Source organism: Rattus norvegicus, chromosome 8 (assembly GCF_036323735.1).
Source record: "Rattus norvegicus strain BN/NHsdMcwi chromosome 8, GRCr8, whole genome shotgun sequence".
Lineage (NCBI taxonomy): Eukaryota > Metazoa > Chordata > Mammalia > Rodentia > Muridae > Rattus > Rattus norvegicus.
In genome coordinates, this window is record NC_086026.1 from 63,550,740 (window position 1) to 63,567,596 (window position 16,857).

A 16,857-nucleotide genomic window follows, 5' to 3' on the forward strand; every position below is an offset into this window, starting at 1 on the left:
TTTTCCCATGCGTAAAATGGAAATCACAATGCCTGGCCTATAGTGGGGGTGTAGCTAGACTTTTGGCTACTTTCCGGGTTCCTATTGCTACCACCTTTCTCCACCCTCAGCCCTTCCAACCCCCTAACAAATTAGGTGTAAGTGTTCCCGCTTGGATGGAAAGGTGTCCAGGGACTCAAAAGCCCAGTAACCACACAGCTCTGAGGGGGAAGGTATCACGGTGGAAGGGTGTCCTGAGACATGAGAGACCGGGAACCACACAGCTCTGAGAGGAAGCCTCCTCAGCAGAGGTGCTGCAGCTCCCCCGGAGCGGCTCACTGAGGAGCTCGGGAGCCTCAGTCCCACTCCACTTCTTTGCTTCTTCCCTTTGTTGATTCTTGGCTTCTTCTCATGAGAGAGTCACACCAGGCAGCACATCTCACAAGAGATTTATTGGAGAGACAAATCCAGGCATGGCTGCTTCTGCTCACAGAAGATGACCTCAGGGAATCGTGCAGAGGGTGGGGCTTATATAGGATTTCTTAGGGGACAGAGCTTTTCAGGGGATTGATGGGGGCCTGTGGGAAGCTCGGGGATTGGTGGGTTTTTCTGCTCATGGATTGGTGGCTTTTTCACCCACCTTTCCCTGTATTGGGCCCATGGATTAGGATGGGAAGTGCTTCCCAGCCTCAGGCAGCTTTGGCTGAGCAGCTTGGGGGAAGCTGGGGGAGGAAGTGCTGCCACCATGGACAGCTCCTGGGACGGTTGCAAGCGAAGGGGGAAAGTTGTGGCTTGTTTTGACAGGTGCCACCTTTTTGACAGGTGTCCCCATTTTGACAGCTCTTCGGCATGTCGCTTAGGGACTACACTGGGTAGGAAAAAAAGAAGGCTAGCAGGGAAAACGGGTATTGATATTGTTAAACTGCTTCCTGCTGATTGCGGGCGTCGAGTTCCTTAGGGAAATTCTGATCTTCACAGTCAGGATATCTCCAGCAGCTACCAACAGCAGCAACAGGAGGAGCAGCAGCCACCACTCCTCTCTCAGGGCTCTTGCACTTATATACCCTACCGAGTCCCCAGGGTTCCAAGTGTCACACAAAAATTATTTTCAGCAGGCAAAATCAAGCCTGTGCCAGAGCATGAGGCCAAATCATAGTCAGCTGCTGTAGACAATCTGAAGCAGCCCCATATCCACACCTGGGAATAAAGCAAAAACATGTTCCCATAACATTTCTATGTTTTAAAAGAAACTAAACTTCTCACGGTATTTCCCCCTTTCTGTTTTAAGCCAATAACCGTGCTGTGTTTAATGAAAAATTATGAACAGAGACATTTTCAATGAACCAAACGCTTTTCAGATCAGTGGGCAATGTTTTCAGGAGACCTCTCCTGGTCAGCTGTAGTCATTTTATGTGTTGATGGTATCCACAGCTTTCAACCTCCTGTCAAAACATATTCTGTGTTCCCAAGGCAAAACTTTTGCAGGCTTGCATTCTGACGTCAACACATGCTTAGAGTATACAGGCTAATTTAATTCTACATTTTCGTCCATTTGTTTGTTGTTGTTGTTGTTGTTTTTTTCTCTAACTCAGTGTCTCTCAGTGGCTACTGTTTTTTTCTCATTAATATTTGGAAAACTTAAAGTTAACAAACCATTATTTAGTCTATCTCTGGGTGATTTTATTCTTCCTTTTTGTTTTCTAAGCATCTGTCTTAGAGTGTGATTTCTGTGACGGCTTATCCTATAGGATTGTGTGGTTTACCCATCATATGCTTTATATTATTATATGCAAGGGCATGGTCAATCTTAACTTGTACAGGTATCTTCACAATAGCCATGACTTCCAGTAAATGTGAAATTACAGAATCAGCCTTCTCAGAACTCAATGCGGTTGCCCATTGCAACCCCAAGTACATATCAATGGTATGATGTGCAAACTTTAGCCTTCCAAATTCTACAAAATGAAATACATCCATCTGCCAGATTCCATTTCTGTTGATGCCCTAGGGTTACTTCTAGTAGGCAATGGAGTTTGGTTACACAAAGACCAAGTATATATATGGCGAGAGAGAGAGATGTGTGTATATATGTATATATATATACATATACATATGTCTTTACTGTTAACGTGGTGTTTTTCATAAAATTTTGAAGCTTCTAACACATTCTCTATTAATAACTGATTAGTTTCCTCATTTTTCTCACGCCAACACATCTGGTAAGCCTGTATGAGATCAAATATGGGTGATATACAATGGATAGTTCTATTTCTGATTGCCTATTACAGTTTCATAAATAACAATTTAGTTCTGAATTATTGAATCAATTCAGCAGTTTCTATGTACAAAACAACTATTTCTGCATTCTGAGAGTCAGTAATTATATTAAAAGATACAGCAAGATCTAATACCGTAAGGACTGCACACAACTCTGACTTTTGAACTGAAGTATATGGGCTCTGAATTACTTTGCTTATTTTGTCTGACTTATAGCCAGTCTTCCCAACTTATTTGCTTCACTGTAGAATTTAGGTGGGTGAGGAATTGGTGTTCCTTTTCCAATATGTGGGAGAATCCAATCAGTTCTTTCTATAAACTAATGACACTTCCTCTTAAGGAATTTCTCTCAAACACTTGCTACGAGCTCTTTGTCAGTCTCATTGATCACCCACAGTAATATAATCCTAGCAGTAGTGAAAGACACGATGACTTGGCTGTGTCTCTTCCCGACAACTAATGTCTTATTCTGCCTTTTATGATAAATCAAAGACCATTTTTATGTAAGTTTTTTTATTTTTTTTTTACTTTGTGTGCTAGAAAAATCCATTTCATAATACTATCTTCCCTTTGCACAATGAGTCCAGGGAATGAGTTGAAGGCAAAAGAAGAAAAGTGTGTCCAAAGTACTCTGGCATTATTATAGGCCTTTGTAAAACAACAAAGGCTGTGAGAGATATGAACCAGGAATTTTGGTGTGTGGGGCATCATGATATAGCAGTTGCTAACCAAAACTTCTTAGTCCAATACTTTTTGTCCCTAACTCCCTGCTGCTAAGCATGATTCATAGTCTCCATTCTGGGGTAGCAACAGGATCTGTGCAGTGCAAACAAATTCAGTCATTAAGCCCTTGACCTTAAGTCTGGAGTCAAGTCAATTATCCACAGCCTTTTAGAGAGTAGGGGGATGGGTAATGGAATCCAGCCAAGCCTCCATAGGCCCCAAGCCCCAGCAGCCTATCTCTCTCCTCAGTCTGGGCACATTTGCCATGCTTTTGGAGAAAACCAGAACACAGAGCTGCCTACCATGTCTTGCTTTTCTCCAGCCCTTCCTTACTTTTTCCTGCCTTCTGAGAAGTACCTAGCCATGATGAGGTAGGGAGTAGTCGTGTTTCCCTAGAGAGTTTCCAGAAGAATTCAAATGTGGATGCCCCATGGGGGAAAATATTAACTCAGTCCCTCAAAAAGTAGCTTTAAGGAGAGGGACTTGAGCCCTCTGAGCAGCACAAGAGCGTTCCCACACAGAACTGTGTAATGAGGTGTGCTTTACTTCCCCCACTCCAAGTCTGGGCTCTTGGGAAATTTATATGGCTTCTTCTCAAACTCACTTCTATGACCATAAAATGATGGTGAATCTCTGACCTTCCCCTAAAAGGTAATGTAGAAAGCGCTTACAAGTTGAACACCTCCACACAGATCCCAATGCCCATGCCCACAGACCTGTGGCCTTCCTCCTCTCTCCCTCCCTAGAGGATGTCTGCCACCCCAATACTGCATCATTTCTATCTAAGCTCCAAGAGGACACCCACAAGTCCCAACGAGAAGAAGCAGGGAGAGGGATGCCCCCAACACTTTCCTTCCAACTCTACCCACGCTCAAACTCGCCACAAAGAAACCTGACGCCGTTGGACCAACATGGAGGTCTTTTCTTGTTTTTCCCTTTAAGAAAACACTCCAGCTGTGAGTGTTGTTACAAGTTTGTAGTCCCAGTATTGGGGAGGATCATAACTTCAAAGTCATCCTCAGCTACATAGAAAGCAAAACACCATCCCGGACCACGTGAAATTCTAACAACAAAAAATGAATTTCCGAATACCACAGGTTACATTTTACCACAAGACAATACCTGGGGCAACAGGAAGCAGGGAATGCTGAGGCTTTCTTACATTATGGATAGAATCAGGAAACAGGAAGCTCCGCCCCCTCCGCCCTCCCCTGACTTTTAACCTATATAAAGATATGCCCCTCCTTGACAATATTCATCGGCCCTGTCAATTGCTGAGCAACATGACAGACTGGGCCTTATTTTAAAATTAGGCATACATAGATGGGCTATTCCCAACACTTGCCCTTCAGCCCCCTCCCCCTCCAAGGAGGACAGTCTTCTACTTAGGTAAATATGGGCATTTTGGTCATTTCCAGGGATTAATGAAGCCATAGCCTTCTCAGAATTGTCCTAGATATTCTTAGTTACCATTAGGCTTTATAGATAACAAATCATCCCTAATGAGTTTTAATGCTAACAAACACACGAGAGCAAACGAAACATTCAGTTTAGAGGTCACTGGATCACTAAGAAGAGAAGGTTTGGCGTGTTAATTAACCCTCATTTTGATTAAGTTACACAGCCTGTGTGACAGAAAAGGTCTTGTGCCAACCCAAACTGTGTCAGGTCCAGTTATCTTTCTTGCTAATAAACAACACATGAAACTCAGCCCACACACGCTTTGAAAGCTTGGGTTTTGGTGGTTTGTTCATCCAAGTCTATGATAAAGAATGATATAACAATAAAACAGACGAGCTTGACCATAAGAACCAAGAAAGCTGCTTATATGTTAACTGTCCATACAATTTCAACTAAATGAACATAAGAATTAAATGATTAAAAAAACATACGAATAACTGGTCAGTAGAGTGAATGCTAAGTGAAAATCCATTTCAGTGTCCACCATGTCTTCTACCAGGCCTACAGACTCTAGAGGATGCTAACTCCAAAACGGAAGGGATGTTGTGGCCTGGAGAAACTCAAGTTGGAAATGGATGAATAATGATCTGTACACCACAGAGGACACAGGACAGAGAGAAGGAAGTTCTGCAAGGTGTACCTTGTGCAGAGGGTTCTACGAGACCCAACCTGACCAACACTCAGACTGGACAGGAAGTACATTGAGTTTGTACCACTAAGTAGATGGTGACTTCCTTTGTTCTTCATTGACTGGAGTCTGACCTCACCATCTTTTGAGACTGGCAAGTTTAAAAAAATAATGGAACATTGACCTTTGGCAAAACAAAAACAAGAACAATTCTCACACAAATCAGAGGCAAACAGTAACAAAATTCCAGGTAGTACCAAGAATAAATACAGAAAGAAAACATTTTTTTCTCTCCCCCCAAAAGGAATGTCAATCAGTTTCTGTCTGTCCGTCTCTGTCTCTGTCTCTCTCTCTGTCTCTCCCTGTCTCTCTCTGTCTCTGTCTTTGTCTCTCTGTCTCTGTCTCTGTCTCTGTCTCTCTCTCTCTCTCTCTCTCTCACACACACACACACACACACACACACACACACACACACACACACACACTTCCCACACATTGTGTACAGCAATCTGGATGTGGGAAGACACACCTACAATCCCAACGGTCCCAGTGAGTTTAAAGCCAGCCTGGACCACACAGAGAGACTCTATCTCAAGAACAGGTGGGCACAGAGGAGGAAAGAGGGAAGAGAGGAGAGACACTTAACCCTCAAGAGACTGGAGTCCCCAGGGAGTTTAGAGGTCTGGTGGAGTGGGTGGGGTGGAGACATCCTTGTGGAGACAGGGGTGGGGTTGGGTGGAGGGGTTTGGGGGGAAGGAGATATGGGATGTGGTACAGTTGGAGGGTGGACTTGGAGGGGAATAAAATCTGGAGTGTAAAAATAAATTTAATTAATTAATTAATTAATTAAACCGCAATTTATGAAATAGAATAGAGATGTATCATAGAAAACACCCTTCCTTAAGTCTATTGGCTAGATCTTTGAGTATGAAAGGGCAGGGTAGTTGTTAGTGTACAGGCAAACCCACTAGCCTGTTCTCAGGGACCTAGCAGCTTCTTATGTCATGACTTGTGGCTGCTGCTGCCTAGTGCCCCCAGTGTGAGCAAATAATAAAGGGAGCCACTGCCACCACCCCATGTGCATGCTTCCCCCACCTTCTCTGTATTTCCTGTCTCTGTTTCCCACATGTGTCCCCTCCCTTTCTCTCCTCATGGCTCTGCTCCCCCGCTCTCTTCCTGTCTACACGTCCATTCGCTGGCCTCTATCCCTTCCCCAGGGCCTCATTCCCCTCTCCTCTCCCAATAAATCCCCTTTACACCAGATCTGTTACATGGCGTAATTTCTCAGGGGTACACGTTGGCTCAGGCCTGCATGATATTTCATAACATTATATTGGCCCCCTGACTGCATTATATTTCATAGCAGTAGTACTGTCATCTGACAAGCATGAGGTCCTGGAGAAGCCCATGGAAGAAGCCTGAAAGCTCAAGTGTTAGTTTCTAGGTCAGTCTATCATGAACACATTAGCACATCATTTCTTTAATCAGCTGCAAACTGTACTTTGCTCAGTTATAGACTTATTTGGGTCCGGTTATAGTATTGTTTCCCCCAGATCGATAGTGTACCCAACTATTTTGTATATACCACTAACCATCTGAAGTTATTTTTGGCTTGAGTAGACATTAAAAAGCCTCGGTTATCTAACATCCTGCTTTACAAAATTACTTGTAGAATTCACACCTCATCTACCACCTATCCAGCCTGACTCTGAAGCCATGGGGTAGTGTATGGCACAATGTGACAGTCTAGAACTCTGCTGCCTATGCTCAATGCGCATCAGTCAAGTGCCAGGACTAATGAAGTCTTTGATTAAAGACCAAAGCACCACTAGAAAGGCTCAGCTGGCAAGCTGTTAGGTAGAAAACAGACACCAGCATTTGGGAAGAAGAGGCAAGAAGATTGGGAGTTCAAGTCCATCCTACAGGGATAGCTCTGTCTATATGTTTTGAGATTCTGGGCTCTGAAGAACCCCAAATGACATACTCCAATGCAAGTCTGAGCCAGGATTCTTGCACTTCCCTGCCTTCTGATCTCCAACTCTACAGATTTTAGTCCACCCTAAATAACCTGAGCATTGATAGTATCAGTGGGGTACAGCTTGGTCCACCCTAGACTCAGCAGGACCAAGCAATAGCAAGTAGTCTGGGGCAGGGGTACCAACAGACATCCTCTGAGATCTGGGAATGTCTGCTTCTTTCCGGGATCACTTGGATATTCAAGCTTGGGCCTCCTGTGAAACAGAAAGGGACTTTTTAGTAGAAGCAATTTCCCTGACCATGTGTTTTAATCAGGGTTTTTATTCCTGAAGCAAAACCTGCTTCATGACCAAGAAGCAAGTTGAGGAAGAAAGGGTTAATTCAGCTTACACTTCCACATTGCTTGTTCAACACCAAAAGGATGTCAGGACAGGAACTCACACAAGGTAGGAACTTAGAGGCAGGAGCTGATGCAGAAGCCACAGAGGGGTGCTGCTTACTGGCTTGCTTCCCCTGGCTTTTTCAGCGTGCTTTCTTATAGAACCCAAGAATACTAGCCCAGGGATGGCACCACCCACAGTGGGCTAGGCCCTCCCTCCTTGATCACTAGTTGAGAAAATGTCTTACAGCTGGGTCTCATGGAGGCATTTCCTCAAGGGAGGCTCCTTTCTCTGTGATAACTCCAGCTTGTGTCAAGTTGACACACAAAACCAGCCAGTACACCACAGTAATAGGAAGATAGACAAGGCCATTTCCAGTGGTGTTCGGGAAATGTTATAAGGCAAGTAGAAGTGGAGACTCTCCCTCAAATCCACCCAAGACAGAGAACGTTTCTCAAGGAAGCCTCATCTCATCCTGGGCAGTAAGAGTGCTGGGTATAAAACCAACCTCTCCCTGTCAGTGGGAAAATCCATGGTCAAGAAAAGTCTCAAACGAAAATGTGGCAAAGCTCTTCCACCTCATCACAGCCATTCATTCAGAACTATTGAATCTCTACTACACGGCAAGTGCACATCAGGATCTGGGAGGCCAATGTCTGAGATGCATCTTAGCAGGAGTGCTAAGATATAATATATTTTATAGTAAGTAAAATAGGCAGGGGCTGTGTCACAAAGAACCTTGTGGGAGCCAAACAGAAAAGCCTGGCTTGCACTTTATAAGGAATGGGAAGCTGAAGCTGCTGAAATACTGTTTGTTATCAAAAGAGCAACATGGTCAGCTCTGCACAAGAAACATACCACGTGGACCAACCACCCAAATGAGACTGCACAAGCTAGCAGCCTGGGAGCAAGGAAAACACCAGAAAATCTTACATTAACTTGCTTGACTGATGATGAGGACCTGTATTAAGTAAGAAGGCAGGGAGGGATGGACATCAAACAGAGAACATGCACATATGTGATTGAAAAAAATCATGAATAAAATATGAAACAAAATCTGCTATTACCAATAGGTTGATGAAGAAGTAAATGGTACTTTCATCTATCAATTCAATGATTTGCCCTCTCTCTCTCTCTCCCTCTCTCTCTCTCTCTCTCTCTCTCTCTCTCTCTATATATATATATATATATATATATATATATATATATATATATGCAATAGGGGACTTGAGGAGAGACTTGGACACGTCAAGTTTGTGGCCTCCGTAGCCTTCAAAAGAAACCATGCATTAGTAGTTGGCCTCGGGTTTAGAGCTCAGAGAAACTACTTGCACCCTAGGCAGGTAAATGACGGTCTGAAGCTTTGGAAGCTGATGAAGTCAGTGGTGGACATCTACAAAGAAACAATGTCCACTCCCACCATGGAAAACATGAGAACTGACTGAATGAAGGCTCATAAACAAAGGAGGCTGGGGAGGAAGAGAAGGCCAGAGAAAGAGGAGGAGAAAAAAATAAGGGGAAGTAGTGTCCTAAAGGCCAACATGGGAAGGGCTATCAAGGAAAAAATTTCAGCACTCAGAAACTGAGGCAAGATTATAAGTTCAAAGCCAGCCTGGGTTACATGGAGGGATCTAGGCTCAAAAGGTGGGGTAGTGTGGGAGAATGAATAAGAATAAGCTATGATGGGATCTGTCCATAAAAATGCAACAAAATCATTGCTTGGCATGCTAACTTTTAAGTTAAGTTTCAAAGACACTGAAGAGAGAAAACGCTGAAAAGCATTGAAGTCTCAGAGTGTACAAGTAGCCCTGTCCTTCTGCCCATTGTATTTAGCACAGAATCCCCCTGTGAATTAACTAGGCAGGTGGGCTCAGTTCCTGGCTGGGAGTTGAGGGATAAATGTGAATGAATGAGTTGAGACCAGAAACACAGCAACCCTCAGAATGAATGCATGGCATTTAGAATAGGTGGAGTTTTTTTTAAGGGAGCCCTCAAGATACATCTTCTAGTTTTCCACCAAAATTATATACCAGTTAAGTGTGAGGAAAAGACCAAGGCAGATGGAAATCCAAGAGGCAAAGCAAAGAGTGCAGAAGGCAGCATTAAGTGACCTGTGACAATTTTCTAAAATGAGGAAAAGATCCATAGGCCTCTGGCATCCCTGGAGCACCCGGCCTCCCCACAAAGAGATGCCCTTGGAGAGCATGTGGGATGGTCAGTGAAGGAGCTGGCTGAGGCAGGCAGGCTGGCTAAAGGGAGAGAGGGGCACATGACGTTCTTTCCTTGTAGAGATTTTAATCTGGAATGTTCCCTAAGGCTCACGATTCACCTTCAGTAGTTGGCATTAGACGGGAGATGCTTAGCACTGCTTTTTTTTTTTTTTTTTTTTTAATCTCAGGCATTTTGCAGAGATGAAATGAAGGCAGCAGGCATTCTTCTCTGGGAGCAGAAGTAAGGCAAGAACACAGCAGCATTTCAGGGAAATCCCTACCTCCTGTGGGGATAGAGTGCAAGATGCTTCAGCAGAGAAACGGATATATACTAAGCCAGAAGGATAAAATATAGCAACATGGAATCTTGTTTACAAGAGTCTTCATATGTGTCTGAGTATGTTCTACTCATGGGGCTGGATGGGAGAGAACATGAGGAAGGATTGTGAGGGGACATAAGATGGAGCTGTTAGTGGCTTTGTGGTTGTTGCACAGTTGAGTGTTAACACAAATGACCACAGCTTCATGGGAAGTTATCATTATATAGCCCTTCTAATTCAGCGCGCCCAACCTCAGATTCTTGCCTTGGTGGATATTAATATTGTGATTCTTTCCACTGTGCCCATCTGGTATCTGTTTTTCCCCTCCTTTACAACTTTTCCACCTTTATTTTGCTTTTGCTTTTAGAGAAAGGGTGGAGCTACGCAGTCCTGAAAACTATGCAGAGCAGACTGACCTCCAACTTACATGATCCTCCTGCCTCTGCCTCCCAAGTGCTGCCATTGCAAACCTGTAGCACTGCACCGGAGCTACTGTCCTTCTGTCTTAGAATTCATTAACTCACTCATCCCACATGGACATTACATTGATTAGATTGCTCCATTTTTTCTCTCGTTTCTTTGAGGTATCAGCTCTGTTTTTCAATTCTGTGAACCGGCCTCTCCTTTGTCACTCATAACAAGACTCGGGATTTGTTCACAGTATGAAGGTAAAAACTCTGCCCACATTCCCTACTCCCTCCTGCCCTTTCACCACAGGCACTTCCTACTCTCCACAACAACAGGAGACCCCTGGGAAACTCTTAGCACCCCCTTCTCCTTGGCATTTCTAGTTTCAGGCTACTGACAGCATTTCCTCGAATATTCCTCTTCTATATTTAGCACTTATGAGTTACATTGTTATTATCCATCTAAATCCAACTGACAGGGTCCTTCCTTGCCACTTCCCCCCTCCATCTTTTCACCCTGCATCCTGAAGCCTGTAAGATAATTCTGTAAGATAATTATTGTTTGGTTAGCACTCACCTTACCATGTTTCCCCCCTGATGGATAATATCCTTCCTTTTGCTTGTTTTTGTTTTATTTGATTTTTAGAGATTGCATCTCAAGCATTCCAGGCTGGCTTCAAATTCGATAAGAATTTGTAGATAAGAATGACCTTGAACTTTTCATCCTCCAGGTTCCACATCCCCAGTGTTTGGAATACAGGCCTGTGCCACCATTCCACTGTGACACCATCCTGCCCGTGCCACCATCCTGCCCGTGCCACCATCCTGCCCGTGCCACCATCCTGCCTGTGCCACCATCCTGCCTGTGACATCATCCTGCCTGTGATATCATCCTGCCTGTGCCACCATCCTGCCTGTGCCACCATCCTGCCTGTGATATCATCCTGCCTGTACCTTTTCTTTGCTACCTTTCCTTTCCTCTCACTCTGATAGAGATGAGGTCTTGCTACAGAATTCTAGAGATTCACTGGTCTCCGCAGTTAGCCATTCTTCTCTGTTTTGAGTGTTGTTAAAAAATATATATTCCGTGACCCTTCTTCCTCTGTGAGCAATTTGTATTCCCTTTCTGGAGGACCGAAGGATTTTCTTTTTATCTTTACGACTTCAGGAACTGCCAACCTGTGAATGACTTTTCCTGCCAGAAACACTCCAAGACCTTCTGATCAGCCTTTGGGACTCTCTTTAGTACGAGGAATGGTCCATTGCCTCTTTCTTTCTTCTGCTGAACTTGTTTGCAAGTTTTTAATCTTAGGGGTCTGGAAAATGAACATTTAGGACTCTCTAAGAAAGGAAACATTGATGTCATCATTCCCAGACTTTTGAGGTTACTGTTTTTAAGTTTAGTGCTGTTCTTTGTTGCATCAATCTCTCTCTAATGTCTGCTCAGAGTGTGGCTGGGATGGAGAATGGGTCCAGGGCTTTCTGTTCTCTTTATGCTCATAGGCAGCTCCTGGTCTCAGCATGCTCCTACAAGACCACCCTAATCTAGCTGGGTGCCTTTGCCAGGGCACCTACCAGTGAGCAGGATTTGGGGGACAAAACCTGGGCTCTGGAAGCCTCAACAAGCAAGGCCCACCCACCTGTCCTGGTGTCCCAATTATGCAATAAAAGTAAAAAGAAAGGAAAAAATAGGATTCATTCAATATGGCCCCATCGGAAAGAAGAACAGATAGCGGGGGTCCAGTGATTCCAATGGTCCATTGGTGGGTGCTAATATAAACTTTAGTTATAAACCCAGGAAGCACTAGTGCAGTTGAGCAAGAGCCACACACAAATCAAGAAGCCCCTTTCTTTACTCTTCAGGCAACCAGAAGAAAAAACTAAACACCAACCTAAACACAAAACCTTTCATCTACAATCTGTCATGCCTGCAAAATATACCAGGGCAATGGTGGCACAAGCCTTGTGGGAGTAACCAAACAATTTCTGATTTGACTTAAGGCCCACTCCATGAGATGGAACCCACCTCCGACACTGCTTGGAATCTGAGAACCAGAAACTAGATAGTCCAGAGACCTAGAGTAAAACCAAAACCCTTGTTTAAAAAAAGGAACAATAAAATGACTCCTAATGACATTCTGCTATACTCAGATCAGTGCCTGGTTCAGCCATCATCAGAGAAGCTTCCTCCTGCAGTGGATGAGAACAAATACAGAGACCAACAGCTAGACACTACACACAGAGGGTGGGGAAGAGGGAGGAAAAGAGAGAGGGAAAGAGGGAAAGAGGGAAAGAGAGAGATCTTGGAACACAGCTCTAAACTAGATGTCTCCATAAAATCCCTTCCCTCAGAACTCAGGAAACCTTATGGAAGAGGAGACAGAAGAAATTGAGAAGACAAAGGGGACAGAGGACACCATGATGACATGACCCTCAAAAACAGTCGAGCAAAACTCATATGAACTCATAGAGACTGAATTTGCAGTCAGAGGGCCTGTATGGGTCTGCACCAAGCCCTCTGCAGATATACGGTAACTTTCAGTTTAGTGCATTAGGAGACTCCTGAATGTGCCTCTGAGTCTTGTGCCTTCTCTTGGATCTTTTTTCTGTTACCTTGGATTACCCAACTACCATGTGACAATTTTCATTTTATCTTATTCTATTTTATTTAAGTATAAATACTTTCTATTTATTATGAACAGAGTATCAGTGAACACGTATGTGCAAGTGTCTCTATAGAAAGAATAAAATTCCACAGAGTATATATGGCCAGAAGTGTAGCTAGACACCAACTTCCACTCCCAGAGACAGTGTACAAGGGTTTCCTGTTCCCTCATCCGTCCCAGCATGCATGGTCATTTGCATGTCTGCTGATGGCCGTTCTGACTGGAGTAGATAGAATCGTAAAGCGATTTTAAGTGTTTACTAAGCATTGGCGTTTCTTCTTTTGAGAACTTTCTATTAAATTCCATAGCCCATTTTAAAACCGGGTTGTTTGGATCCTTGGCATAGATTTTGTTTGTGTAATCTGGACACCAGTTGTCTGTCAGATTACAGCTGGTAAGGATGCCTTTTCATGTTCTCAATTGCACAGAAACTTTTCAGTTTCACGAGCTCCCGTTTGCCAACTCCTGGTCTTACTTCCTATGGCTTGAGAAAACACTTACTGTACCTATGTCTTGATTTATACACTAGTTTCCTCCAGAATTGTTCTCGGTATCAGGGTTTAAACTGAGGTCTGTGATCCATTAGATGTCTGTCAACCGATGAATGAATAAGGAAAATGGATCCTGGCTTCAAATCTTTTGTGTGTTTAATGTGGAATATATGTCGAATCCAGGAAACTAGAAATGGAGCCATGAGTTGGGGGGGGGGCATCAAGAGACAGGAAGGTCAAAGAGTCCAGGTAAAATGGAACTAAAGAGGGAAGAATACTGGAGACAGAGATTCAACCAGGAAGTGGGGTGGCAGGGTTGGAAATGAAATGGTTAACCAAAATGAAGTGAAAAGGTTGTGTGAAAACCTATAACTTGGTGACCTAAGTAAAAAATACAACAGGAAAAGGAGGAGTAAGAGGAGGAGGAGGAAGAAGAAGAAGAGGAGGAAGAGGAAGAGGAAGAAGAAGGAAGGGGAAGGGTAGGGAGGGGGAGGGAGAGGAGGAAGATGAGGAGGAGGAGGGGAAGGTGGAGGAGGAAAATAGATGTGCTAAGCAGGACTCGGGGCAGGAAGACAGGGAAAGGAGTGGGTAGGGGTGAGTTAATCAAAACTAAGGATGTAATAAAAAAAACATCCACCAACTTGTAAGCTAATTTAAAATATAATTTAATAAAAGGAAATTAAACAGAGGTATTTTGCAATGGTAGACACTGCTTTCCCAAAAGACATGGGCTATTAAATAAAAACCTCAGTGCCTGTCAGAGGAAACTTCTCTGGGGACCCCAGAGGCTCCCAAAACAACACAGGCCAGTGTTATTGCCCTTGGTTGCCCACCACAATTAGATACTAAAACCTTATTGATGAAGATATAACACCCTCTGGTTGCCAGACATAGAGAAATCAACTTCTAACTGACCTGTGATCGATCCCCCTTTCCCCCTCCCCCTGCTGACTAGCTTTCCTGGCGCTGGAAGATGTTTTGCAGACTGCTGAGAGAGAAAAGACATCAGTGATCTCACCTAGTACTGGACCCTGAATGCTACAATACCAACCTGCTAGGCAAGACGTGTCCACAGGTGTCATAATGGCATGACTGTTATAGGGAGGTCACCAACCGTCCCCTGCTTGGATTTGAGACCTACTCTGTAGGAGGGAATACATACCTGGTACTGTAAACCTGGCCAAAAGGTCTCAGGCCTGGTGGGAAACCTGCTACTGTTAGTTTGATAAATGTTGTCCAGCTGCCTTATATTTATGTTCGTATGCATGAATTCACGTTGCCCTCCACTGTGAACATAGATGCTTCCTTTCGCAGTAGGTAGCGGTTAGCGCAGAAAGTCCTAACTGTTCAAAGTCTTGAGATTAAGTGATTTTTTTTTTGAGTGCCCAGCCATAGATGTGACTCTGGAGGAGTGAAGTCTATCAACCTTCCCAGAGGCCAAGGTTCAAGAAACTCGGCAGAAGGAGAGGCAGGAAGAATGTGAAAACTGGAGGGTGGGGGAAGGAGTTCTGTGAAACTCCGTCTTCTGGCTGTTGCACACACGAAATCAGAATAGTGTGGGTACCGCCTCTACAAGACTTTCACAAGTTCAAGCCAGTCACAGTGCCAGTGTGGCTAGGGAGAGGCCACCAAGCAATGCCTGGCTAAGGCACCATTGGTAGTTAATAGCTGCTAGGGGAAAAGAGAGTCACTTTTCTTTGGAATGTGGCCATTGGTAGGTTGCCCGTGCCGCACTGAATGGTCCCCCACACACTGAGATATAGACAATATTAACTGGCTCCATAGGTTATAAAAATAAACCAGACATGAAATAGGGAGAGAGATGGGGGGGGGGACCCAGGGAGTCAGAGAAAGAAAGGGGGTTGAATGTTATCAACATACATTGAATATGTGTACATTAGCAAAGAATAAAAGATTAAAATATTTTTTAAATTACGACCATGTTTATTTGTGTGGAAGGCGGGGCAAACATACCATAGCACAAGCCTGGAGGTTCAGAAGACAATGTGTCGAAATTGGTTCTCTCTTCCTGCCATGTGGGTACCAGGGACTGGGCTCCAGTTGTCGGGCTTGGCGGCAAGCCCCCCTCCCTGATGAGTCATCCTGCTGGCTCCCTGGTCATTCTCGCTGGCGACCCTGCTATTTGTTGGAAGCGAATGACGCTGATGGAAATAAATGTGGAGAACTGAATGTCTTTGGCCTGGCTGCACTGAATACTTCCCGGTTTTAGTGTGATCATCCCACTCTGTGTGCTGTTTGCCCTGAAAAGCAGCACAGAGGCTGCAGCAGAGGCCTTGTCACTGGCCCCAGCACCCTCTCCCTTTTTAAATTAAGAAGTCCTGGTCTAGTAAAATGGCTCAGAAGGCAAAGATACTTGCCAACCAGCCTGATGATCTGAATTTTATCCTTTGGTCGAAAGAAATCTCATACTCACCTGGTAGAAAGAAAGTTGTCCCCTGATCGCTATACTTGGGCTATGACAGGCACACAGACAGACAATATTTTTTTTAAACAAGTCCATATCAAGGTATGGTCTGCTTGGTCATTGGCTAGATTCTGGTTCTGCAAGGTGGTTTGGAAAAAATCTTGTGATCCTATGAGACAAGGTGATCTTCAAGTGTTAACTGGCCTCTGGGGGTTCAGCCTCACCATCAAGGACAATTGTCTTTATGAAATGGAAGGGTTTGCTTGTCCCTTGCTGGAGTCCAAACAGACTAGAGGTTTAGGACAATGACTTAATCTTTGCACCATCAGCCAAAGTAAAGGTGACAGGGCCAACAAGAAGGCTCGGGGAGTGAGGGAGACTTACCATCAACTCTGACAATCTTGAGTTTGACTCCAGGTACCTACATGGTGAGAGAACCAGCTGCTGCCATCCACGTACCATTCACTCTGAGAATAGGACCCCCGTTGAAGGAATCAGAGAAAGAACTAGAAGAGCTTGAAGGGGCTCGAGACCCCATATGAACAACAATGCCAAGCAACTAGAGCTTCCAGGGACTAAGCCACTACCTAAAAACTATACATGGACTGACCCTGGACTCTGACCTCATAGGTAGCAATGAATATCCTAGTAAGATCACCAGTGGAAGGGGAAGCCCTGGGTCCTGCTAAGACTGAACCCCCAGTGAACGTGATTGTTGGGGGGAGGGCGGCAATGGGGGGAGGATGGGGAGGGGAACACCGATAAAGAAGGGGAGGGGAAGGGGTTAGGGGGATGTTTGCCCGGAAACTGGGAAAGGGAATAACACTCGAAATGTAAATAAGAAATACTCAAGTTAATAAAATAAATAAATAAATAAATAAATAAATAAATAAATAAATAAATAAATGTAAAG